The sequence below is a fragment of the Mus musculus genome, chromosome 2 (genome assembly GCF_000001635.26).
Source record: "Mus musculus strain C57BL/6J chromosome 2, GRCm38.p6 C57BL/6J".
Lineage (NCBI taxonomy): Eukaryota > Metazoa > Chordata > Mammalia > Rodentia > Muridae > Mus > Mus musculus.
The window spans coordinates 131,820,006-131,847,897 of NC_000068.7; the positions used below are offsets into that span (position 1 = coordinate 131,820,006).

The 27,892-nt window shown below is 45.0% G+C and overlaps 1 long non-coding RNA gene and 1 pseudogene across 1 annotated transcript; one reads left to right on the forward strand and one right to left on the reverse strand.

The window, feature by feature from the left end:
• On the reverse strand, positions 1–27,651 carry 5330413P13Rik (RIKEN cDNA 5330413P13 gene). The gene is made up of 3 exons (NR_029381.1): positions 27,567–27,651; positions 16,431–16,477; positions 1–3,499 (listed from the first exon to the last, which is right to left on the reverse strand). It is a non-coding gene; the product is annotated as an RIKEN cDNA 5330413P13 gene (long non-coding RNA).
• Gm14281 (predicted gene 14281) lies at positions 26,400–27,669 on the forward strand (annotated as a pseudogene).

The window sequence follows — 27,892 nt, forward strand, 5'->3', positions numbered from 1 at the left end:
GATATAATTAATAAATTTTATTTTACTTATAGTTTTACAAATTGTGGGAATTTCAGGTGAATCTGTCCCTTTTAATGTGGCTTCACCCTTGTGAGGATTTGAAATTTAAAACATATTTATTTCATAATATTTTTGTATATTTGAGAACTTTAATATAGTTTGCTAATATCTGGGTGAGAAATTTGGGACTCACAGTAAGTGCTTGAATTCCTGATCCTGCACTACTCTCACTGAACACTGGGGGGCAGCATTGTGAAAGAAACCCAGCAAGGATCCTCCAAAGCGTCATGAAATGTTCATACAGTTAAACCTTAAGTTGAAGGTCTGTCCTTGCCATTTCAGACTCTTCCCAAACTGTTTTTATTAAGTGTTTCGTGTATAAAAATCACACAATAATAATAATTCAGTAAGAACGATGAGAGTACCGTCAAATCCCTCACTTTGATCTTGACTCAGTCTTTGCCGCTGACCATGCTGTAGGAAACTGTAGCCTGCCACTGGCCCCGCCCTCCAGCCGTTACCGCTCTCTGCTTCCTTTCCATAGTGCATATCGAATCCTAGCGTTTTTGATAATTTCCTTCTTATGGTTTCAGGTCCCAAACTTTAGCGCCTGAAGTGTAAGTTCTCAGGAGACGGTTTCGTCCTAATATGTATACCACAAGCCCGAGAGAGATGTACAGCAAGTGTTTGCTGAGTAAATGATTGGTGCTGATGGGGGTTTGTAATGATGGTGGCAAGGGCTTTGAAGGTGGTTATAGTGGAGATGGCAGTGGGTCAGCACAAGAATCAGCAGCTGATGCTGTAGCCGTTGCCATGATACTTACCTTCTTATGGTTGGCAAGGGTGATCTGGGAAGATGGAATCCAAACCTAAGACCAGATGACTTCTAGAAGGTTCTAGAGATCTCAACCTCTGAAAGAGCTTTGTCAGCGTGTGAGCTCTGGCATTCAATTCCTAAGTGGAAATAGGGAGGATTGGTCCTCATGTGCATGTATATACATGTGCATATATATATATATATATGGGGTAGGGTGGGGTGGGGGCACCACACTCCTGCATTCCGGTCACAATTGAGGCTCCAAAGAGAAGAAAACACATCAAACCTACAGATCAGCCCAGCACATGACTGGGTGAGGAGCCACAGGCAAAACTGTGCCTGCTTATGTTTAACACCAAGGGCCCAGGGAGGAGCTGCTTGCTGTAAAGTGAAAAACTGAGCCAGCAGGGGGAGCTAGAGGGAGAAAACGGTGGATGGCTATGATCAAAGTACATTATATAAACATGAAATTTTCAAAGAGTAAAATATATGAAATACTTTGGAGGGGTTTTTGCTTTAAAAATACGATTTTTTAAGATTTATTTTTATATGCAGGGCATGCGAGGTGTCTGGGGAATGGGGGCTGCCTGTGGAGGCCAGGAGAGTGCCTTGCATCCCCTAGAGATGGGAGTTGCAGGTGGCTATGAGCAGGGCCTCTTGGAGGAGACACAATGGTTCTTAGCCACAGAACCATCATCTCTCAAGCCCCAAGGGATGGTACAAGGGAACCAGAACTTTCCAAGGGTGACTGGCCACCAGAGGGAGGAAGTGTTGGAGGCAGGCAGAGTTGGGAAGGAGAATCACCATGAGGGAAACATTATGAAATTTGACCTGCGTTCCATCATTTTATATGCTAATTGAAAGCTAAATGAATCAGTAAAAGAAAATTCTATTAACGAATGCACTCTATTCATGAACTGCAGGGTTGGCTAGACTCCTGGAACGCATACCAGACACTGAGAAACCTGCCTGCCATCCCTGCCCAGGCTCCTTAGGATTTTCAACAAACCATAGTCACCCAGATTGGCATGTGTGAGATCAATCTACACTGTCCCAGGCAAGCAGCCCCCAGCCTCTTCAACACAAAAGCCAAGCACAAGGGTATTGTGCTAGAAATGCAAGCCCACGAGGTAATCATGGGAGAATCAGGCTCAGAGGCAGCAGAGGAAGAATTCCTGCATCCCAGATACTCAGACCATGGAAAGGGAAGATACAGTCCAGATGTCTCCTGACCAATGTGCCTCTCTTCCAGGGAGGGTGTGGTTAGCAGGGGCTCATCAAAGAGTCTGGGGAGCCCTGGCCTAGGCCAGGTACCGGGTTCTTCTGGATACTGGTGTCACTGGGATCTCAGAGTGCACTTCTGCTCAGAGAAAGTTTAAATTACAATGTCATCCCAATACATCTAGGCAGATGGAAAAGAAAGAGCCAGCCATTAATGGAAAGTAACTAAGCCTCATTAAAGTCCGAGAAAGTCATGTCCATACACTGATAGCCACAGCCCTCCAGTGTCTCAGGCCAGCAGAGAGAGAAGTCCTGGCCATAAGGGGCCTTCCTCTGGCCTTACATGGACTTTTCAGCCTCCTCCTCCTCTTCCTCCTCCTCCTCTTCTTCCTCCTCCAGACCTCTGTAGATGTTAAGGGCTCTTAGATTTCACCTAGTGTCTTCTTCCTTCCCCCTGACTTTTCTTTCACTCAGGGATCACTCATATGCAGAATCAGTGTGCTCCTTGAGCCCCACACTGTCTTTCTGCCCCGACACTGCACCTCCAAGCCCTGGAACCTACTCTTCCCACCAGATCCCTTGAGGCCCTCCTCAAAGCCCTAGAGCCTGCTAACAGGCTCACTTCCTTCCTCAGACAGCTGTCGCTGCCTCCTCATATAGACTCACAACCATTGTTAGAGGGATGTCTAACAGCATTGTGGTTGTGCTAAGATCCACGGAATAGCACCTGCTATGTTAGGTTAGGGGCTGGAAAGACAGCTCAGGGGCATCTTGCAGAAGACCTGGATTTAAGATGTCAAAAGCCTTCCTGCCTCTCACAGACACATGCAGCTGACAGTGTCCCCTATATCTCTTGCATACACTATTCTTTCATTCTACTCTTTATGTGGCCCCCAAGCTGAAGGTCCCCATTGGACATAAAAATGAATTCCTTGTCCTTGTCCCGAGTCTACCAAGCAGCAGTAGTGACCATGAATAAATTCTGTCTGTGATTGATCCATGACAGTGTGTTCTTTTGACAGTAAACACCCATATCTGAGATGGGTTTTGTAAGACACAGCCGGACCTTCCCCAGAAGACCTCCAGTCCCGAGGGACACTGTCCCCTGCTTTAGAGACAATCTTTCTGTCCCTGGAAGTTCATGAGTAGACCATGTGCCACTTGCTTTAAACAAAAGAATGGAACCTTGTGTCCTATTCCGGGTCATCGGCTGAGTCTCTCAGGAGCAGCAGGAACAGGCTTGGTCTCGAGGCCCGGAGGCGGAGAACTGGTGGCTTTGTCACGGGGTCCTTGTGTTCCTCCAGGTCAGCACCCTTGAGTGAGGGAGGTCCAAGGACAGGGTGCCCCTCTGAGAGCAGCATGCGGTCTTGTGACATCTTCCCAGGCCAGTGTCCTTTGTTGTCATGTTGCTTTTTCTGTTCTTTTCAGCACGCAAGGAGACGGCATCTCAACTCTCCTTCCCTGAGATAAACAGACATGGACACCTTGTGTCTCTCTCATGACCTCCCTTGTCCCCCCTCCTGGGAACGGTCCCCCAAGAGGGATAATCGAGTCATTTTGTTGCTTGTCACATTGCACGGACCTCTCTGCCCTGCCATCAGTGCAGAGCTGCAGAGTCCTGGGACAGGACCTGCCATCAGTGCAGAGCTGCAGAGTCCTGGGACACAACCTGCTCTGTGAGCTGGTGCTGCCCCTCTGTTGCTTCCAGTGACAACAAAATCATGATTCCCGCCCCCCCCCCAGGACCAAAGTTCACAGTGGGCTCTGTGCCTCCCCAGGCCGAGAACTGGTCTCCGAGGAGTCTTCTAACTTAACCAGATGTTGGTACACCTGAACTCAGGCTACAACCTCAGGGTTCCTCAGAGATCAGCCGTAAAGTCTCCCCTAGGTGTCATCTCCATCTCTGCCTCGGCAGGGTCTACCCCCAGCTGGCTTTGATGCAGCTAGACTCCTGTCCACTCCCTGAGCCCCATGGAAGGGAGCATGTGAAGTCCCAAGTGAGTGTGGATTGTTTAACATTGACACAGCTGTTTTAAGGACTCCAGTGCCTTAGACCAGTGGGAGGGGCCAAGCCTGCCCTGGGTGAGGCTCAGGGGGACGGCAATGCCTTCCTCCAGTTTATGTGTGGTTGTTAATAATGTGCATAGAAGATGTCTACCATTGCTCTCTCCCTACACACCCCACCCACTGCCTGAAAGCAGCTCACCTGCAGAGACTGGACCTGCAGAGATCAGAAAAGCTCATCTCCCTGTTCTATACACAATCTCTGCCTTCTTATTTATATGTATGCAACAACCTACTTCCATGTCAACCCTATTATAAACAGGCTGAGCTTCCAGATGCTGCAGTTTCTCCATCAGGGCGCCCAGACTGCCCAATCCCAGCTCTCCTGGACTGGATGCGCTGGACAGGTGACAGCCACCACCTATTAAAGCCTTCCTATAACACAGGCCCTGATTCCCAAGGGTTCCAACAAAAAGGCACAGAAAGGGACAACGATACTCCCACAGCTCCAAAGCAAGGAAGTGACAGAATCAGATTCCATCCCAGTTCCACTTCTCTGTCATTGATAACACCTGATCCACAGGTGTGGCTTGGCCCTCCATAGACACCCTGAACCTCGAGACATTTGCAGTGACCACATAATCAATCTCTCTCTCTCTCTCTCTCTCTCTCTCTCTCTCTCTCTCTCTCTCCCTCCCTCCCTCCCTCCGTCTCCTAATTGTGGTACATTCTCAGAAAGTAAGTCACCATTTTGACTGCCTCCAAGTGTACCATCCAGTGAGATTATGTTCAATCACATGGTTATGCCACCTCCGCCGCCACTGCCACCACCACTGCCACCTCCGCCGCCACCGCCGCCACCGCCGCCACCGCCGCCACCATCCCCAGAACTTTCCTGTCTTCCTGAATGAATACTTATACTTAGTAAACCACAGCTCCAAATTGTCCCCTCTATCCAACGCCCTAGCACGCTCCACTCCTCTGTGTTTGACCACTCCAGGTGTCTTGTATAGGGGAATCTAACATGTGTCCTGTCTGGGACAGACTGATTCGCCTTAGCATAACGTCCTCCAGCTTCACCCACGCTGTAGCATTGGTTAGAATCCTCTTCACTTAAGGCTGACTGATCTTCCATTGTTTAGACACACCATATTTATTACATCCATCTAGAGACACACAGTTAGGCTACTTTTGTCTTTGATTGTTATGAATAATGCTGTTGTAAACCTGGGTGTGAAGATATCTCTCTAAGTCACTGCTCTCTGTATTTTTGACTATGTAACCAGAAATAGGCTCATTTCTGGGTCTGTGCTCATTCTCTGTACAGTGTTTAGGAGGACTGCCTTACTGTTTTCACAGTCAGTGTACTCCCAGAGACAGGAAGTAAGGAGTCCCGTCTCCCCCAACCCTGCCCCCATTTGTTATTATTTTAGGGTTTTGGGTGATAACATCCCAATGAGTGTGAAGTGGTACCAGACAACTTTTCTCTTTTTAAGACGGGGTTTCTCTGTATAGCCTGACAGCCTCTGGCTGTCCTGAAACTCTCTCTGCAGACCAAGCCAGCCTCTGCTTCTCTAGTGCTTAGATAAAAGCCATGTGCCACCATGCCTGGCTAGTCAGATAACGTTCTTAACACCAGCACTAACATCTGCCCACCCATTGGGTGGCACTGTTTGGGCTCCTGGGGTGTAGACAGCTGGGGTAGATGCAGGGAAAGGTACCTATCTGCAGCTACAGCAGAACTCAAGCAGGAAGGAGGTAACTTTGAGTGGGCCTATGGACTGAGGCCACAGGCAGGGCAGTAGAACTCAGGAAGGACAGAACACCCCTGCCTGGCTGGGAAAGAAATTAGACATTTTCACTGAGGCTGTGGCACTTGAGGCAAGCTTCTAAGTGTGGACCCAGCTTGCCCACAGGGAGGAGGAGGAGACTGGCATCTCTGTCACAGGAGCAGTGTCACCAAAGGCTAAAAGCAGGAAACCCTTAAGAAGATGTGTTCTAGGCAGCAAAGAAGGCAGTTTGCTTGAAGCTTGGATGCAGAAAGGACAGTATCAGATGCTAATGCTAGGGGTATGTATTGGCAAGGATTCTAGGGGCTTTGAGGCAGTTTGTGCTCAGCAATAGCCACCAAATGGTGTTGAGCAGGAGTGTCACGTGAGACAGTGTAGGGCAGTGGTTATGCCCAGGCATTCAGGAATTAGCCTGAGTCCAAATACCAGCTTGAATTCAAATACAGTTCGTATTTGTTATCATTGAGACTTGGTTTCCCATCTGCAAAATGGGGGAAATGAGAATAGCTACCCACCTAGGGGAGCTATGAGATCTAAGTGGAGAAAGCCCTGAAGATTCTGTGTTGTGTGGAGCTAACTTCATTCATCTCATTTGAGCTCTGGCTCATGAGCAATTGCTCACGTCACTGTGGGGAGATAGATCCAGTTGGGGAAGTAGGTGCTGAAACCAGGGGCCCCTGTAGAGATGGTAACAGTGGTGACCATGCCAAGTATGGCCAACAAAGGACTCTGGAGAGAGAGGGTGACAGAGTCACTGAGGGGTCAGATGGGTGTGTGGATTAGGCAGATAAAGAAGACAGGGGAGAGAGGGGCCTGCATCTGACAAGAAGAGAGGTGACAGCTGAGTAACTGAGGGACTTGAGCAGAGTGAGATGGAAAAAGTAGGAGCTCATAAATGAGGAGATTGCCCTGGAAAGCTACACTTTGAAGGTTCTTTCAGAGTACAAGAATGTCAAACTGGAGGCTGAACTTTGAGGAGGCATGCTCAGACAGGGGAGGAAAAACAGTTATACATCCAAAAGAGAGAGGAAGTAGCAAGCAGAGGGAAGACAAGGAGGGGATGGAAGGGTACAGTAACAGTCCCCAGGGTGGCAATCAACTAACAGCTGTATATTAGACCCAAGTTCAAGGTCTGCTTTGCTACCAACTTAGCTGTGGGCTATTGGGTAGGTTACTGAGTCTCTCTGAGCCTTCGTTCTCTAGTCTGTAAAGTGAGTGTTGTAATAGAACCTCCCACATAAGGCAATTATGAGAATTAAATAAGGTTCTGTTTGTAAGTCCTGATTGCCATGCCTGGCCCCAGCAACAAAGCCTAGAGGGGTGGTAGCTGGAGATCTTATGATCATCACAAACCCCAAGGCAAGTAAGCAGGAGCCAGAGAGGCGGATCAAGAGCAGCTGCTGCTGAAACCTGGGAGAGAACGGTAGAGCAGGAGGCTAAGCAGGGAGACCTTGAGGGAAGCATACGGCAGCCTGGGTGGTGGTGGTGGTGGTGCTAGTGGTGGTAGGGCAGTTACCAGTGCTGATGGGGGATGGGTGGGTACCAGTGCTGATGAGGTGGGTAACAGTGCTGATGGGGGATGGGTGGGTACCAGTGCTGATAGGGATGGGTGGGTACCAATGCTGATGGGGGATGGGTGGGTAACAGTGCTGATGGGTGGGTACCAATGGCTGGACAGCTCAGAGCCCTCTAGGGAGCAAGAAGGTGGACAGAACTTAGACATATGCCAATCAACATGTCTTCTCTGACTTCAAAGAAAGCAATGTGGATTTTCACATAAAGGCTCAGTGGAAAGATAATGGTAAGGCTTGGGTCTCTCCTCATGAGCAGTGAGAGAGAATGAAACAGCTACAGTCCAGATTCTATACTTAGGGAACAGGGCAGCTTGGGAGGTATACGGAGGAGTGGCATGCTGGTACAGTTTTAAAGGGTGGATGTAGGGGTGGAAGGAGTGGTGGGTTTGCATCTCTGGTGGGGTGCCATACCTGCCCTGGTAAGTGTTAGTAAAATTGAATGACAAGGGTCTACAATTCCCATGTTGAGGTTTCAATAACATTACTTCTCCAAAGATTCCCCAATTCAGGTTATGCTATGCCCCTCAAATAGTATTAAACCAAATCACATCACCCAACACCCCAAATCTTACACTAACACACTTTGGGGGGCCCTTGACAAACTGAGAAGGATGGAGCCCCGTCATCCTGGAGACAAGCAGCTGGAAGGTGTGTGTGTGCAGGAGTCTCTATGAAGACATATAAACAGTCTCTGTCATCTGAGAACAACCGAATACAGAAAGCTTATTTCGTTAGCATAAGAGTGTCAGACACATTGTACCCCATAAATACAAACCATTGTCAATCAAGAGCAAAATTTAAAAACCAACCACCAGGGGGCACTTGCTGAGCATTTTCTCTGAGATGATCTCATTTTCCCTCCGGAAGTCTTGCCCTGATTTTCAAACTATTGCACCATGACAGTGAAAGCCAAAAAAGAAAAAAAGAAAAAAGAAAAGAAAAGAGGAAAAGAAAAAGAAAAAGAAAAAAAGGAAAAAAATCGGTTCATTCAAAGTATCCCAGCCTTGTGGTTGGGCCACCCACTCTAATTTCACAAAGCAGTGGGAGGATCAAGGGACAGCTCCAGTATTGCTTAGCCATGATGGAAAATCAAAGCTAGACTTCCAGTTATCTCTGGAAGAGTAGTGTCCAGTAGCTGTCGGGTAGCCAGGCAGCTTAGAAGGTCACTCTACCCCTCCACCTTTCAAGTTCCTTCAAGCTGTCTTAGGTGCGGTTGGACAGGGGACGTCCTTCCAAATGCAGCCTGTGGGGTTCGGGTTTTTTGGCAGGAGATCACAGTGCTGAATACAGCAGCCCTCTGTCCTCTGTGCGGGCTTCTGTGGAACCTTGGCTTGCGCTCTGGACCGCCTGGGCTCAAGGAAACCATTGCAATAGGAGGAAAGGTCTAAGCAGACCCAGGGTTTTCTTCCTTCCAGGCGCCCTCTGGTGCCGCTGCACACTCAAAGAAAGGCTTCTTTCACCGGCGGCGCTAGGGGAAGTGGGCTCTATTTTCCAGTCAGAAAAGGAATGGGCTGTTCTTTCTTGGTGCTTTGGTGGGATCCTCACGGCCCATCCAGGTAGTTTACATATGAAATGACTCCCCAGCATCCCCAAGCATGGTGCCTGAGACCCAGAAGGCACTTACCCTTTCGTAAAAAAACGCTTTCTTCTACTTCTTAACCTCAGGTGGCCCTGACCTGGCTCTAAGTCACAGGTAATGTCTACATCAAAGTTGGGACTGGGTCCTTGAATATTTCTCTCCAAATGCAACAACAACAAGCCCTGATTCTGTAGCAACGACGGGAATTTTAATGATTAAGTCAAGTGAGTCTTTAAATTACAGATACTAATATAACTGTGTGATTCCCCAATCTGTCCCCAGATTGGCCCTGGATGGTCGCCCAGCCTCCAAGAGAATCAGTTTCCTAAAATGAGAAAGAATTCAAAGTGAAAATGTGAAAGAAAGGGGGGTAGGGGGATAGGGTTGGGTATAGAAGCATATTCCCCTCGTTATTTCATTGTTAGCTGGGGGGGGGGGGGGGATATGTCATGCTGTCATGCTGGAGACCGAACAAAAGAGGAGAATATTCTTATATCAGGCACTCTACCACACACCTCTAACAGGGAGGGTAGCAGAGACAGACTGAGCAACTGTCCTTAGTTGTGTGGGAATTCTCAGCTGGTGAGAATCTGCGGTCAGACAGAGTTTGGGTAGGGGCTCATTTCCTTCCCATATTCTCCTAATTGTCCTTTCCTACTCTGCCTCAGCTTCTCCCTCTGAGACTTAGATCTCTTCATCTTAAGAGTTGATGAAGACTGGCAATCTATCTTCTGTCACCTATATTTCAGGAGTACACAGGTGACAGACTTCTCTTCTAGGATCAAAAGTCTTCCCTAAGGGAGAATAAGAAGGCCTAAGCTTGTAGAGAGAAGATCATCGTTTAGCAGGAATCTTGGCGAAAGGGCATCACCTCTCAGTATAGCAAGACCACACCGAAAATAAAGCACATAGGAGATTGTCAGGTCTAAGACCAGCACTAAGAATAGCAAGGCCTATTTATCACGAGATGCCTGATAATCATTATAATAGTAAATACTTAACACTTAGGGTAGAATCAGTCATAGACTTAATATGAGTTTGTACATATTAGAGACCCGAGTCTCACTTGTCTCTGCACTACCCTTAGGCCATTAAATTAGCTCTTCCTAGTCACATTAACTTTTTGAGTTTAGGAATGAAGATTCCACACTATAAAAATGTATAGGATGTAGTTACACATCAGTTTTAAGAAGGAATCCAATGGGGGGGTGGGGGTGGTATATAGTGTTAGGTTGTAGTCAAGGTATGTTACTGAAGAGGACTAAAAGAAACACAATAAGCAAACCACAGCACAAAGGTTCCAGCTGCCAACAGGCTCCTAAACCGGTTTGATGGATACTGTGTGGGAGACCTAGTTAGTGTGCTTGCTACTTTGTTTGAAGAGAACTTTTAAGTCTTGATTTATGGCATGAACAGCCTTGTCTCTAAAATGGTCTTGAGGCTGTAGAGACTGAGGTGGGATAGATTTGCTGCAGAATAACTTCTCCAGTTATTTTGTTATTTTAGTCGGGGGTGGGGGTGGGGGGGTGGGGGTGAGGCAGGTCTTCGTGCCTCCTGAGGAGCCATCAATAAACATCAGAGGACACCCACATCCTTGTCAGGGAAGCAAAAGCTAATAAACAATTAGTTTTTCTTGGAGTGTGGCTGTCCTTTGGTGTAGGCTAGGAAAGGTGGTGGCTCAGTCCCCCCCCCCTCCCGTCACTAAAGCAAACAGACCCCCTAAGACTTTGGGGACTACGGACTTAATCTTTTTCCCCCCAAAGGCCAAGTGACTAGAGTAGTAAAAATCTTCCTTTGCAGCTAATGAAAGACTCACAACGTGAGGACTCCCCCACGTTCTGACTCAGGAGAGGCGACACCCCAAAATCACCCACAAGAAACGGTCTTGTTGCAAACTGCAAGAGGATTTTTATTCAAGAGCGCTCTTGGGCCCACGGTCATACACCATGCAGGGGTAGAGTGGCGCCCCGAGTAGCTGGGTAAGGGGGGTATTTAAAGGAAGAAACCACAACTCAAGGAAGTGGGGAGGGCGTTGTTGGAAGATACCAAAGATACCAGTTAAGAGTCACAAGGAAGTGTAAAGTTACAAGAGTCACAAGGAATACTTGGTAATTGTTAACTCTCAAGACAGCTTCTAAGAGCCCCTAACAACAGCACATTTGCATTTCAGGTTCTGGTAGTGGTCAGGGTGACTTTCTTTGAATGAGCACTCTTTGAACCCAGGAAGCAGGTGGGTAGAGGAATGTCGCTATCTGTTTTATGATTAGCATACCTTTACAAAGGCCACATTCCCAAGCCTGGGCCTAAAGGCCTAGAATTCTGTTTTTACTTTGTTATACTTTCACTAACATGCTAATGAACCACCTTCTTTTTTTTTTTTTAATATTTAAGACAACAAGGATGGTATTGGCCTTTGTTGAATCCATTTTTTAAAATTGTTGTTGTTTCTGCATAAGGTAGGGTTTAAACTTGATTTGGGAAAGAGGTGTCCCAGCCATGTCTGCAGCCTCCAGACTTTATCATAGGCTGTTCCAGGTTGTAAGCACCTGGCTATCCTGGCTACAGCGTCTAGCTGGACCTCGAATGAGCACTGCCAGATGCGTTGCCTCTCTGTCACATAAAGAGCAGTTTCCAAGGCTGAACCTGACAACAATCATTCCTTAGACTTCGGGCTATTCCCATAAACACTGGTGACTACATACATTTGTTTAAAACAGGCCTTGGGTTATCAATTAAGGCAGAGAACAAAGTCCCCATACTGAAAAATTAGCAGTTTTAACCTGCCACATCGAAAGTTACCCAATATACCTGATGGTTGAGTCATTCATTCCACTGGTTTTTTTCCCCTTAATTTATTTTACTTTGTGTGCATAAATGTGTTGCCTGTGTGCATGTATGTGTACTACATGCCTGCCTAGGTCCTCTGCAAGAGCAACAAAGTTCTTAACTGCTGAGCCATCTCTCTAGCCCCCCACTGGGGTTTTCATCTGGGAGCCAGCCTTGGATGGCTTCCTTAAGGACAGCCATGGAGGGAGCTGAGCCTATATTCTGAGCTCTGCCCCTCTACAAAGAGAGACACCACTGTTTGTTTTGTTTTTAGAACCCCACGCGGTGCTGTCCTTTTCCAGTGTCCTGGTTTTGTCACAGTTGGAGTAAGTTGCTGTCCCTTTAAAAGCCTCTCTTCTGCTAGGGGGTGGGGTGCTCCTCCTGAGCAGCAGGTTGTCTGCCTGGGGAAAACACCATTCCCCAGGAATAAAGCTATTACATTAACTGAGCTTGTTCCCTTGGCTATAATCCTCCCCTGGGCAGTTCAGACTGTCTCTATTTTATTTGTTGTTAGGAAGTCCAAGAGCTACACTTAAAAATTATTTGGGGAGTTTGGTGACTCACTACCTACTTTTGCAGTTTTCTCCTCATATGTTTATTGAGCAATAAAATAAGAATTATCAATAATCTGCCCATAAGAAAATTACAGCAAAGATAGTCACAAGAAGACCATCTTTTACAAAGTCTTGCCTTTCATGAATCATTTTGTGGCTCACACAGTTGTCCTGTGGCATGCCTATGCTTTGGGTTTTGTCCTCGTCTCTTTTCTTCTTTAATTTTGAAGCATCATTTTAGTGTAAGACAGAACTAAAATAATGTCTTACCTGAAAACATTTATTTTCCTCTTTAATCTTCTACCAAAAAATATTTTTCTATCTATAATTTTTTATATATTTTCTTAGTTAATGGTTTCTGTCTCAGAGTTTCTACTGCTATGATAAGACACCTTGACCAAAAGCAACTTGTGGAGGGAAGGAGCTATTTCATATGACATTTTCAGCTGACATGTTCAGGAAACTCAGGACACGAACCTGGAGGCAGGAACATACGCAAAGACCACAGAGGGATGCCTGCTGACTGGCTTCCTCCCATGGCTTACTTGGATTGATTTCTCTTAAAAAAAAAAAAATAAGACAAAACAAAACAAAACCCAGCAATAACAGCAACAACAAACCACCCCAAACAAAAACAACAGCTAGGTTCTCATTCATTCATCCACCCACCTGTCCATTCATTTTTTTTAATGTCACAAAATTAAATATAATAAGATTAAAAACTAAAAACTAGTACATCAAAGTTAGACAAGACAAATCAACAGAAGGAAAAGAACCGGAGAGAAGGCACAAGAATCAGAGACCTTCTATTCAGACACCCAGGAATACCATAAAAATCCTGAACTGAGGGGCTGGAGAGATGGCTCAGTGGTTAAGAGCACCTGCTGCTCATCCAAAGGTCCTGGGTTCAATTCCCAGCACCCACCTCATGGCTCACAGCCATCTCTAATAGGATCTAATGCCCTCTTCTGTCTGATGCTTTCTTCTGTCATGCAGGCATACATGCAAATAGAGTACCCATGTATCTAAATAAATAAATCTCAAAAGATAACTTAGTAAAGTGGAAGCTGTAATATAAGCAGAGGACCTAAGCAGACTGGTACAGGCTCTGTGCAAGCTTTAGCCTGCTTGCTTAAACAGCCTCTGGTCATCTGCACAGGGGTTCCCACAGTAATCCCGGCCCTTACTAATCATCAACCAAGAAAACATACTACAAACTTGCCTACAGGCCAATCTGGTGGTGATGGTGGGCGTGGTTCTCAACTGATGTTCCCTCTTCCAAAATGATTTTAATTCATGTCAAGTTGATATAAAACTAGCCTGTACCATTTCTTTCTACTTTATTTTTTTCTTCCAAAATTTAGAAGGCATTTTATTTAAAAGAAAACAAAAACAAAACAACAACAAAACCTATATTGTAATGATAACACAGGAAGTTGAAACGAAAGTCCTTCTCTTTTATATCCACAAGTAAAGAACAGGGAATATATTTTATACTTGCAATAAATTTAAAAATTAAAAAATTCGTTGGCCAACAATGGTGAGAAAGAAATTTTTTAACTCTAAGAACATCTCTCACCTTGCTGTTTAGCTCCTAAAAGAGAAAAGGATATTACCTAAGTCTGTATGACTAACTATATTACAATCTTTTTGCTTTTTAGATCATCCTCTGAGCCTTTAAGATGTAAGTTTTCTACATCATTTTAAAGAAAAAGAGTCATAACTTTAGAAGAATAGATTTAGGAGTAATGATTGCTTTGTTTTATGAAAAAAAAAATAATCAGATCAACAGTCTAACATGAAACTATCAAGTGAGAAATGTGTTGAAATCTAAAAACTATTTGGTTTGTTTTAAACTTATCTTTATGTATGGATAAACACCATGACCAAAAGCAACTTGGGAGAAAAGATTGTTTTCTTTTATGCTTTCAGGAAATAGTTTATCCATCACTGAAGAAAGTCAGGACAGGTGCTCAAGGCAGAAATCTAGCGGCAGGAACTGAAACAGGCCATGGAGGAGTGTGGAAAAACTGCTAATTAAGGTTGAAGTCTTCTATTCTCCAGATAGCCTCCTTGGCACAATGTGGAGGACTCCCTTAATTGGCAGTATTTCTCCTTCTCTGGCCTTGACTGGAGAGTTCAAACCACACTCCCTACCTGCATAATGTCACTTAGCCTTGGTTAAAGATTACAGAACCCAGTCAGCTAGCACCTGAGATTCCTGGATTGCTTCCTCATGTTAATGAGGCATTTCAGTACCCTAAGCCTTCAGCCAATGACCTTTGCCCATCCTGGATGTTTCTACCCCCACCCCCACCCCAAATTATATAAGCCCTGAATCACCCCAAGTAAAGATGATCTGCCTCCCTACAGCTGGTCCCAGTTTGTCATCTTCATCATACCTACTCACAAGGCTTCTGATTCCCACCCCCACCCCCATCCCTGTCATCTCTGCTCCCTTTGCCTGTGTGGGCTAATATCGGCCAATAATCCACAAGGGCAAGGAGAGTCACAGAGGAATGCTACTTACTGGCTTCCTTCCCATAACATGTTTAACTTATTTTCTTCTACAAGCCAGGACACTGAATCTGCTCAGTGGTGTCACTGTCCACAGAGAACTGAGCCCTCCCATATCAATAATAATAATAATAATAATAATAATAATAATAATAATAATACCTCACAGAACTGCCTACATACAATCTGTTGGAGACAATTCCTCAGTTGAGATTCCCTCTTGCCAGATATATCTATGTTTGTGTTAAGTTGACAAAAAACAAGCAGAATGCCATGCATATGTATGTATAATTTATATGTGTTTATGTTTTATGTTGTTTATATGGTATCAAGTTGGCTTATAAATGAATAATCATGTTATTAGATTAGCTCAAATTCCTTTTAGTTCATAGCATGACTGATGTTTTAGGGGGAAACTTCTAGCTCCAATAACCCCCAACAGGTTCAAGTTGGCATCTGTCTCAATATAATGGTTAAAGAGTCAAAGTAATGGAAGTGGACTGAGGGGAGATTTGGTCAATGTGACCATGATAGGATAACAAATAGAAGTGCAGATGCCCCCAAAGGTACTAACATGAGCTTCAAATTTAAATAGAGAAAGTTACAATAGAAGACAAGAAGTATGTGCAGTCGGACAGTATGAGTCGATGTGTTAACTGGTTGATTGCTGTCTCAATTCTGGTTCTAGAGGATGGCTCAAAAAAGTGCCTGTTGCCTGCTGATGTGGATTTGTTCTTAGGGGATGATGGCTCCTGCTACAGGGCATAGTCTTTCCCTCTCAGACAATTGCCTCCATCTGAGGGCTGGTCCTGCTTAGCTAGCTCTGCTGTTGCTGAAACCCAAGGACTAGGAAGATGAGTTATCACTGTGTAACTCATGTAAGTTTTCTACATCACTTCTCAGCTTTCCTTGAGAATTAATACGCTTACCTACAAAGGTAAAGACGCAACTCAAAGGACAGAAACAAGACACGAAATGAAGACGGAGATGAGGTAACTTATCCTGCATCAGCTGCCCCATGAGTCCAAACGAGACTTGAGTTCTTTTTAACAATAGTGTCATAGTGTTTGTTACAACTAGACTGAAATCCTTAACAAATGGATTTGTGGCTCACAACTGTCCGTAACCCCAGCTCTATGGGATCTGATTCCTCCTCTGACCCCCAAAAGCACCAGGCATGCACATGGTACACAGACATACATGCTGAGCAAAATACCCACATATATGAAATAAAATAAATAAAACCTTTTTTCTTTAATTTTTAAAGGAAAGGTAAAGGGATAAGACAAATATAGTATAGGTTTGGGATTCTTATGACACATTTCCGTTCTCACTTAAGGACTTCTTCCTGATCTCCTATACCAGACATGGCCAGGCTGTCTCTTATGGCCATTGGCTCGTCAGTGACTGTCTCCACAGTTCCAGTGGCTCCCTAGAGACTGAGCTGTGCTTACCGTGTCTCTTTAAAGTAAATACATAAGTTAGATACCCAGAGCATCTGTGTTTTTAACCTTTCACGAAACGAAAGCATATGGAATCTATACTCACCTATTTTGGTTGTGACTATAATGTATGCTCCTTCAGTAAAACACCACCTAGGAGAAACCAGAATTTAAAACAGAGATTAGACTCTCCAAAGGAAGTATCAAAACAAACTGGTAAACCAGCCTGAGTGAACATTGCTCTTTGCCAAAGCTGTCAGCTTTACATGGAGTGGCTAAGGCAGGGACTACCTGTGCCTTAGGATGTGGGTAGCAAAGAACAGGAAGTGTATTTAAAAGTTTAGGACCTAAAAAAGCTATGGAAGCAGCTAATCCCAGTGTGTTCTGAATCCAGATGTGCTGCTTAATGAGGCTAGCTTATCCAGATGTCATGACAAAGTTCGCTCACCTTGATGGGGTCTAAGGGTGTCTCTCTTGGAAGCCAGGGTTGTTTAGACTATCAGTGGGTCAGTCTTATGGTAATGTCCTTCTGGGTAAACCATGGATTACTTTGTATGACCCAGGATTGCAAAATGGCTGACTCTAAGTGATTAATATCTTTGGCACTCATTAAACACTAAATGAGTTTCTGCCCAGAAAACAGAAACAAAGGTAATTACACACACACATACACACACACACAAGTTTAAAAAGACACAGTAGATGAGCTAAGCAACAGTTCATAAAACCCACCAACATTGCTTCAAAGAGAGCCCCCAAAGAGGACCCTATCAGGGTAGCAGGGGCAAGGCACAGAGCCACACCATCATCCTCATGGGCCTGAAGAGTCCCCTTAATATTTTATAAATTTCATCTCAGGTAAAACCAGACCCTTGTCTTAAATGCACAAAGGAATTTCAAGACTAGCAGTATGAAGAGGAGTTAGGGTTATTAAAAATAGGAAGACACTCTGAGGAGCTACAGAAACACACCTAATTGTGGTGTGAGTGAGAATGTCCCTCATAGATTCAGAGGTTTGAATGCTTGGCCCCCTGTTTATAGAACTGTTTTGGAAAGGGTTAGGAAATATGGCCTTGTTGGAGGAGGAGTGTCATTGAGGGCGGACTTCGAGGTTTCAAAAGCCCCACACCAGGCCCAGTCTGTCTCTCTTCCTTCCCTACAGCATGCAGATTAAATGTAAGCTCACAGTTACTGCTCGGGCCTGGGTCCATCCCTGCTGCCATACTCTCCAGCATAATGATCATGGATGGACGATCCCTCTGAAACTCTAAGCAAACCCCAAATTAAATGCTTTCTTCTATAAATAGTCTTGGTCATGGTGTCCTTTTACAGCAATGGAAGAGCTACTGAGACACTTGAGAATATGGGTGTACGCTTCTCAAAGACCTATCAAGGTTTATTAAAAGGCATTTTAACGTAGATTGTAACTGAGGGGTTAAAAGAAAGGAGAGAATGAGGCACACCTAGTGTAGGTATGGGCTTCTCAAGGAGGTCACCGTTAAGTGTCTTAGCATCAGCCGTATCCCATTTCACTGGCTCTCCAGATGCATCATGAAGTGTTTATAAGAAGCCCCTCCTTCCTTGCTGCACCCTCTCTTTGATAAGGGAGGTTATGGGATGGCTCCAGAAGTGCTTTGGATGGAATTACAATTGGACATTTCAAAACCAGGAGCCACTGAGACTGTATGAGGAGGTTAAGGTCTTTTAATATAAATGGATTTTCTGGCCAGATTCCTAGAAAATTATAGGTTTATATCAGGGTAGGGAGAAGGGCTCTAAGCTTCCCCGCCCCCTTGATTGTGTTGGAATTCGCAGCTGATGAGAATCTGCATCCAGATCCTGGAGCCAGGGATTCCTTTGCTGCCCAGGTCCCCAGGTTTTTCTTTCTTTTTCTCTTTTGCCCCGATAAGAACATATACCTAAACAGTGGGGGCTGGTTTGATCTCGTGATGCACAGACTTCATGTTTCTTTCTCCTTAAATCCCTCATGTCTAGGCCACTAGTTCCCACCTTTGCTAATTCCCTAGAGTCAACACAGGAGCCACAACTAATCAGTAGCTAAAGCAACGAAAGTTATCCCTTCACAGTTATGATAGACTCGTGGTGACCACAGAACTGGGCCTCCGGGAAATCATCTGTTTTGTGTAATGGGATATCTCCATCCTTACCAGGGCAGTTAGAACATCGTTAGTATCAGTACAATGCTTCCAACACCAGGTATGAGAGGGGCTTTCCCACATACACTAAGTAAACAGTTCAAGGGACAGCAGTGAGCCCACTCCTGTTCAGTTCTGATGCTCTCTGCCTGAAGACTGCATCAGACCGCACAGATTGAGGGTTTGAAACTTAGAAGCTGCTTTTGCTGAAAGGCACTAACTTCTCACTTGGCTCTACGAGGAATCCAAGAGCAGCATAAAAGCCTTATGGCTCTGCCTTCCTGTTATGTCTATCTCTGTAACCTTTGTTAGAATTTGTAAGATCTCTGGCCTGGGTAGAGAGTCAACCTTCCCGTTGGCCATGTCAATAACCTGGCCAAGGGACTGCCCCTAGGAAGAGAATGCAAGTTCATCTTTAGCCTTGCTGAAGAGGTAGATGGAATAACTATTTTAATAAAATGCTGTATTTTTCCTCCCCATAATCCTGCCCTCCAGCACTCCCTAGAAGCTGATGTGAGGGTCTTTGGGTCTACTCACCCGAGCCCTGACTCAGAAGTACAGCACACCCCTTTCTTCTTCCTGTCTCCCTTGCCGATGCTGACAGCACCTAAGAATACTTTTCTGATGTGCTGGGCTTCCTTACTCTTTCTTTAAAGGTCTGTCCCTACCACGTGACTGCTTGTCCACCATGAGTCTGATTCCTGTCTGCTGAACTCAGGATCATGGCTTCTCCCTCCTTCTTGCTTGTGCTCTCCTCTAAGCAGCTGCTGAGATTTACAGTTTGTCATGCTGTGTGTGTGTGTGTGTGTGTGTGTGTGTGTGTGTGTGCACGCACACACACAAGTGCACATATACACGTGCAGATAACCATATAAATTAGAAGAATTGGATCCCCTGGAGGTGGAATTACAGGCAATTCTGGGCCACTCAATGTGGATGCTAGAAATCAAACTAGAGTCTTCTGGAAGAGCAATATATACCCTTAGCTGCTGAGCCATCTCTCTGGTTCCCTTGAGTCCATTTTGAAATTAATTTATTAATGAGACTAAGAACCCCAATACAGGAGCCTGATTTTCCAAGTATCATCTGGTGGTCATGAAGGGATCTCCAAAATTTCTGGTAATAGACTCAGTAGACTGATGTGGGGCCATCAGAGTGTTAGGTCCCCATCACTTTATGGGGTCACAGTGAGAGAATTATTCCTTCCTCCATCTGGAGTGTCTAATATGTTCTTGGACCTGGTTTCCCTGGATGGTTTTAACACATTCATACACCACTGCAGTGGGGTGGGTCTTTTTCTGCTCCTGGGAATAGGTAATTTATCAGTCTGTGCTACTTGGGTGGTGCCAGACAGGTATATGATTTGTGGGTCAACCAAAGGGCCCACAAACATTGTTCTCCCTCAAAAGAAAGTAAAAATATGCTAGTAAAATGGAGTTTCCTGGAGCAAGCCATAATCTGAAAAAAGAGAGAGAGGGAGAGAGAACACTGTTTTATATAATACAGAGTAAGCTCTAGCAGGGCACAGTTTGAGAACAACACTGCTCTTACTTCTGTCTTCGTCTTGCTGAGGATGAGTGGCTGAACTTGCCTTGCTAGGTCAGCCAAGGACCAGGCTCTACAGAGCAGTTACAGCGACATCATCACCCTTTCTCTGACTCCAGTACAGCAGAAGTCATTGTACGTCTCCTTTTTTCTCAAACCACCTTGAGTTCCCGGAACTGCAGAGATTCCCAGAATCCTCTGCCCAGATAACAATCACCCAGGATGGCAAGGCTGCACCCTGAGGCAGATGTAATCACCCTGAGAACTCTCATCCCCCCAGCAATAAGGACGTCTTTGACCACTTTGCAATAACAGAGCTGAAACTGGGATGGGTGGGACCACACCTTCCAGGACTTGCTCAAGCCTTCTACCTCCGTTCTCTCCCCCAATTCTTCCTCAGCTTACACCTAACGCTGGTGGAAGAATTCCCAAAAAGGGACATGGAGTCACTGGATCCATCTGTCTATTGTCTCTCTGGCCACAGAACAAATCTCTGTTCTCTGTTTCCTTATCTGGTACACGAGGGTGGGTGGCCAATCATAGCCTATTGAGGCTGCCAGCCCTGGGTTTCCCCCTCAGTAATCTAGGTTCAGTCCTGAGAAAATGCTCCCACTTCAGATTCCAGTCACAAGTTGTAGGCTGCCACCTCCACTTCTGGCTGGTCAGAAACCAGGGATCGCCATGACCACATATCAGACTCATTACTCAGAACTCAAGACAATACTTTACCAATGTTCATCACTTATTTATAAAAAGCTGTGCAAAGGATGCAGACGATGAGCCAGTGGAAGAGATGTGCCCACCCATGTGGAAAGATGAAGCACGGAACATTGATGTATTCTCAACGCCCCGTTTGTGAGAAATGGGTGTTGCTGTTGTTGTTTAATCAAAGTAGTTAGCCCAGGAAGAACTCTTATTTCCTGAGCCTCCTCCTTTTCCCTTGTGCCAATTAGCTAATCACAGAGTGTGAAGCTGAGCGGTGGGATGAGACGCAGTCACCACCTACATCAGGGATAAAAGCCTGCAGTGTGCAGCTAGCGGATGCACTGGCTGAGATGCTCTGGCTTTGTGGGTTCCTTTGTGAGACACCGGGGTTGTTATTTTTAACACACTCTCCAGGAATATCCACATAGTAGCTCTGTGAAAGCATCTCCTATCCTGGCCCTTTTTATGAGCTTCATTAGGCAGGCAAGGTTGATGAGGTAGGGCCTTTGAGGGGCAGCTGGACTTGCAGCCTTTGTCCCTCCCAGGAGCAGGGGAGAAGGCTTTCAGTTTCAACCCTCTAATCTCCTGGTTGGTTTCCCTAGCAACCAGATTTCCTTCAGTGGTTATTTAGGAACTTTCCAGAACTTATCTCACCAATATAAACTCATGTACTGTGGGAAAGGCTTTTCTGTTAATAACAAAAGATGTACCTTTATCTTTACCACCCTGGGACTTCCCAGCCCTGTCTGTCTGAGGAGTGGAATCCACAGTTCTCTTACAGCTGAGTTCCTTAGGGAAGTCCCAGGTGGGAGAAACTGAAAACGTGTGTGCTCATGTGTTTCATGAGAACAACTTTGTAACAAGTGAACATGGAAAATCTTAGCAAAGGAGAAAATGGAAAAGAGAGAACTTAGAAGTAAAACAAGCAATGTTTAAAACTTACTAGATAGCGCCACAGGAGAAGGGAGATAACTAAAAGTGATGAACTTCACAAATCAATGGACATACTTGACTTGAACCAGGGCCTCTTAAATTTTCTTCTGGGGGCCCCTTACCACTCTAGAAGATTTCCCAAGACCCTGTATATATAAGTATATAAAATAGGTCTACAAATCAAATATTTATTGATTAAAAAACGAACATTTAAAAAAAATTTCGAGATACATAAAATTTTGGCATGTCTTGTATGTGTATGTAGAATGTGTATGTGCACACACACTCACACATGCACTTGTTAACATACATGTATGCATGCAGGTGTGTGCACTCGTGCGGGCATACTTGTGGGAGCCAGGTTGTTGGCTTTAGGTATCTGTGCTCAGTTTCTCTCCATGTTCATTTTTTGACACAGTGTCTCTCTCACGGAATCTGAAGCTAACTGGATCTACTAGGCCAGCCTGCCAGTGGACTTGAGGGACCCACCTGTCCTGCAGCAGTGAGGTTGCAGGTGCACACCAGCATGCCTGGGCGTTTCCATGGTTTCAGGGGACACAAACTCAGGTCCTGGTGCTTACATGGCAGGCCCTTTCCTGGCTGAGCTATCTCCCCAGGCCCACGTGTTAGCATTTCGGAAAGACAAAAGTAAATTCTCATACTGCTGGATTTGGGTTTTTGGTTTTTTGTTTTTGTTTTTGTTTTTTTGAGGGGTGGAGGGAGATGTGAGACGGTAGCTTCCAGAGAGAAGCACCAAGAGGAACTGCTTTAGTTAGGGTTTTATTGCTGTGAAGAGTCACCGTGACCAAGGTACTCTTATAAAGGAAAGTATTAATTGGGGCTGGCTTACAGTTTCAGAGGTTTAGTTCACTTTCATCATGGCAGGAAGCATGGCAAGCACTCAGGCAGACATGGTGCTGGAGGAATCGAGAATTCTACATCTTAACTGAAGGCAGAAGAAAGGGTCTAGAGCCCACACTGGAAAGCTTGAGCAAAGGAGGCCTCAAAGCCCACCCCCACAGTGACACACTCCTCAACAAGGCCACACCCACTCCAACAAGGCCACAGGCACTCCAACGAGGCCACACCTACTCCAGCAAGGCCACGCCTACTCCAAATAGTCCACTCCCTATGGGCCAAGCATTTACACACATAAGTCTACAGGGGCCAAACCTATTCAAGCCACCATAAGACCTGTCTTCAAGTGGGAGCTTTATTGGGGTCGTTATTGACACCACTGGCAGTTTCTTATGGTGCGGTTCTAAAGAATGAGAGGTTTTGTTTTGGTTCCACCAGTGTGGTGGTTTGAATGAGCATGGCCCAGATAGGCTCAAATATTTTAATGCTCCGTTTCCAGTTGGTGGAATTGTTTTAGAAAGAATTAGAAGGTGTGACCTTGTTGGAGGAATGTGTCACTGGGGATGGGCTTCAAGGTTTAAAAAAACCCATGTCAGACCCAATCTCTCTTCCTCTGCCTCCAACTTGTGGATCACATGTGTGAGTTCTCAGCTACTGATCCAGCCCCAAGCCTACCTGCCTGCTGCTGCTACACTTCTGCCGTAATGACATGGACTCACGCTCTGGAACTGTAAGCAAGCCCCCAATTATGTACTTTCTTTTGTGAGTTGCCTTGGTCACAGTGTCTCTCCACAGCAATAGAACAGTAAACTGAGTACTAAGAACAACTAAGAAAGCACAGGTGTCTGTTCTTAAAGGTTTGTGAAGGAGTGAGGAGGGGCCTGAATGTCAGCAGGATTAGATAGCAAGTCGCTTATACCATCTACCTGGAGGCAGGCTGTTTGATTCCCCGATGACAGGCGAGGAGAGAGGACTCTGCCCTTTGTGAGAGATAGAAGAGAAGAAAGCCATGAGGTACCCAGCTCTTGTGTGTGGGGGGTGAAGGATAAGATGGTTTCAGGAACAGGTGTGGTCCAACCTGTGAGACAGGCCTCATAATCTAACACGTATCAAGATGCGTGTGTTTATTTGTTCTTAAAGAATTAAATCTGCAGGAAACAATTATTGACAAACAAACAAAACAAAACAAAAACAAAAACAACCAAAACCAGCAACAACAACATCAACCAAACAAACCCACAGCTTTCACCTCAGAAGGAGCAAGTAATGACTTATTCTGGAGTCAAATCTGAGAGATCATGACACAGCTATACCAATTTAAGTTACCCCAAATACCACATTCCAACGTGGTAACAACTTTATGATGGTTTTTATAGTAACAGAGCAAGGAAAGTTATATATAACTTTTCAAATACGTTGGCGGAAACATTAGATAGGCAGGTATAACCAAGCAGAGAAATCTTTGTTAAGAAATGATATTATAAAATTATATACAAACAGCCTATGAGACAAGGACAGGTAACATCTCTTAATTTCTATGGAAAGACTCCATTTCTCCTCAGGATTCATTTTCTCTGTGTGTTTTCATCTGTCTTTCTGTGTGTATATGTCTCTCTGCGTGTGTCTCTCTGTCTCTGTGTCTCTCTGTATCTCCACTCCCACCTCCCTGTTGTGTTTTCTGCCCATGTTCTGTTTACAGTGTATATTCTTTATTAAAATTTTCATAGCAATTTCATCTGTAAACACTTTCAGTCCTGCACTTTGGACTACAATCTCGTCTGGATTCTAGACATGTATGATTTCATGTGGAATTGCAATCCACAGTTTAAAAAGCTAGACTCTTCATGTGGAATTGCAACCCACAGTTTAAAAAGCTAGACTCTTAATACAAAAAGAAAATGAACTAAAAGATCAGACTGAACAAAAGCAGAAAGAACTAAGCCTACTATTCTTTGTTCATGAGAATCTTTGAATTGTGTGTTGTGTGTATGTTACAGATGTACATCTATGTTGAGTATATGTTACACATGTATACTGTATGTTGAGTGTATACTACACATGTATACTGTATGTTGAGTATATGTTACACACATATACTATATGTTGTGTTATGTTACACATGTATACCATATGTTGAGTTTGCCACACACCCATGCACCTCCCTCCTCCCATCTACCTTCCTGTTAGCCCCCCTTCCTTTAGACAGGTTCACTTGCATTTTTCATGTCAGTTATACACACATGATTTTATTTATATAAACCTCTGGAACTACAGAGAGAAAACATAAATGTAATTTTTTCACATATTTTCTTGCATCATGCCTGAAGTTTCATTTTGTGTGTATATATATACCAAATTTTTTATATCTACCCTTCTGTCGATGAGTTCCTAGGTTAGGTTCATAACCTAAGAATTGTAAACAGTGCTTCAGTGAATAAATATCGCTGGGATATATTGATGTGGAAGCCTTAGGGTACTCAGGAATGGTGGAGCTGGGCCATGTGCAGCTGTTTGCCCAGGCTGTAGCCTGCTCTGAGATCCTCCATGGTGCACAAGAATGTGGCTCTGTAGTCTAACCTGATATCAGGTATGGCGATCCCTCCAGCGTTGTCTCTTTCCCCAAGGTTGCTTTGTCCATCTCCGGTCTCCAGTGATTCGGGTATGAATTTAAAGATTGTTTGTTCTGAGTAGTATTGCCATTTCCACAATATTAATTATTCAACCCCATGAGCCCTGGTTGCAATGCTAAACATAGGTTCATATATTTCTTGGCTGTTTGACAAAACAGATTCGTCCAAAGCAATAATGGATGTGATTTATGAAAGATCTGTTGATATTATGGAAATCTGCACTCTGAAAGTGAGTCACCATTTCTGTTAGCATGTCAGGCCATTTCTGAGGTAACTTTTCTCTGCCAGAAATGCTAAAAGCACCACTTAGCTCCTTCTGAATACACTCTGGGCCGCTCAGCAGTAAACGCACTGTGTGAGCTTTAATGGGCCCCTGGTCAGCTTTGCAAATTTTGCTTGGTTAATTTTCACCAATTTTCTACTTCCTTTCAATATAGTTGGGTGTGTGTGTTTGTGTGTGTGTGTGTGTGTGTGTGTGTGTGTATGTGGACTTTGGTGTGGACAGGAGACTTAAGCTGAGCATTTTCCTCCATTGTTCTCCAGCTTATTTCTTGACGAAGGTCTGTAATATAAATTATATCCATAAATTGGCATGTGCCATCTGTGCGTGTTGAGAGCTGGCTCTGAGAACAAGCAGCTATGTTTATTTCACGTAGACTCCGGGACTCATTGTCCTGGGGCAGCCTGGCTCCTGCCTCTGTATCAGGGAGATAGGAGAATAGCAAGTGCCCTTGAAAACAGCCAGAAGGTAAACCATTTCTATAAAGGTTACTGTTTATCTCACAGTATAAAAAGGCACACGTCAGGGACTGGAGGCTTGAAACTCACCGGGGAGAGAGTCTGGGTCTGCTCAGGACTTCCCCGTCCCCGTCAGACCAGCATGGCTGTTTAGCAGAACTTCCCTAACCACTTCTACTACACATTCTAAACACAGTCGTTATAAACACCTGACGCGATGATGTTTTAAATCTGCCACTTGCTGCTCAGGCTTTGATTTTTGCTTACCTTTAATACACTCATTCTTTAATACTCAAAGTGCGGCTGCTGTAGATCATTCTCCGTCCCTCCCTGAACCTGAAGGTCATCGATTCTACTAAGTTGGCTGGCGAAAGAGGTCCAGAGAGCCTGCCTCCAACCCTGCCTTCTCACGACTGGGGTCATGGGCACCATTCCAGCATCAGTGTGAGATTGCGAGGGATGTGATCTCAGGTCCTCGCTCAGGCTTGCAGGACAGGGACTTACTGGGTAAGCCAGCTTCCAGCTTACACTGTGGTTGTCCAAGCTTACAGGGCACGTGCTTTCAAAAGGCTTCAGTGTGAGAGGGCTGAGTGACGCACGCTTGTCAAGATTCCTTTAACAACATTTTGCAACGCCCTCATGCCTCCTAGATCTTCAGGAAAATGAGTGTCATGGAAGCTAGCAGGAGAAGCTCCTGCCTCCTATAAGAAGTCCTTGCCCCTCTCACCCCTCCCCCACACCATCATCTCTCAGCTTACATGGTAGCTGTAAGAACCCAAGCAAACTTCCTTTCATCACTACTTGTTGGAAGCAACACGCCGTCCACAAGAATAAGCTGGGAGTCTTAACTCTGCTCTTGTAAATTCTGAAGAGGTTTTGTTGCTATCTTTTCATGGATCTACCACAATGATATGAAGGAATTTATCTCATATACCTTTCATGTGATGTCTTTGTTTCTGGAAGCACAAACCTGACTCTGGTCTTTATATGTGGCCTTATCTTCCCACATCCTTCCCTCAAGTACTCTGGGAAGAAAAAGAGAGATCCCTGCTAGACAGGAGAGGCTCTAAGTATTTTCAGAGCACAGTTCAAACACTAAGGCAAGTGCTACTGTTGACAGAGTTCCCCGGTTACTGGGAATCTTCCAGAAGCTGCTAAGTTTCTCCTCAATAGTCTAGCAGAGCACACACGTCCTGAATCAGCTGGCCAATGCAGAAAACAAGTCTTCATTCTATTGTTCTAGAGACTTTACAGTTTCAACACCACAAAGTTGAGCAAGCACTTATTAATTTGTATTCCATAAAGAATAGGGCATAGGCTTACAAGAAATATCTGCTTGTATACAACAAAAATATTCAGAATGGTTGTGTGTGGAGGTCACTTCCCAGAAATTCAGAAGGTATCTGAGACTATACATAAAAAGATCTGGGCAGCATAATCACACGTATACTGTCCCCCAGCCACAGACACCGACCACGGCAGGCTCTGGTCTCTGATAGACCTTTTTCAGTTACACGAAGATGACACCATTCTTGACAAACAGCGTTTTGTTGCTACAGAAGATCTGCCAGGATACCAGGCTGCTGTCTCATAGTGGATAATCACAGGGTGGGGGTGGGGGGTGGGGGTGGGTGGAGTGGCCCTGTAGGTCAAACGGGAAACAGCCTCCAAACCTACCTGGGGTCACTTCAATTGTTGTCTGCTGCCTGAAACAGGATGGGCTCCCTGTGAGCACAAGCCTGACAAAGCACACCATCACCAAGGCTACCTCCAGGTGGCCAGGGACCCTGCTGTGTACTGCCTTCTGACTGGCTGAGTCCTGCGTGGTTGCTTAGGAACTGTGTAGACTCCAGAGCACAGCTGTGCTGAAACAAAGCCGATTTCCCTTTTGAGGCTGTCACGAATTTCAGCTAGTAAAGGGAAGGATGTTGCTTTGAGCCAAACCTTGAGCAAATTAGATGGTTTGTGTGATCATAGATCCAAGCAGTTAGCTTTTTTAGTTT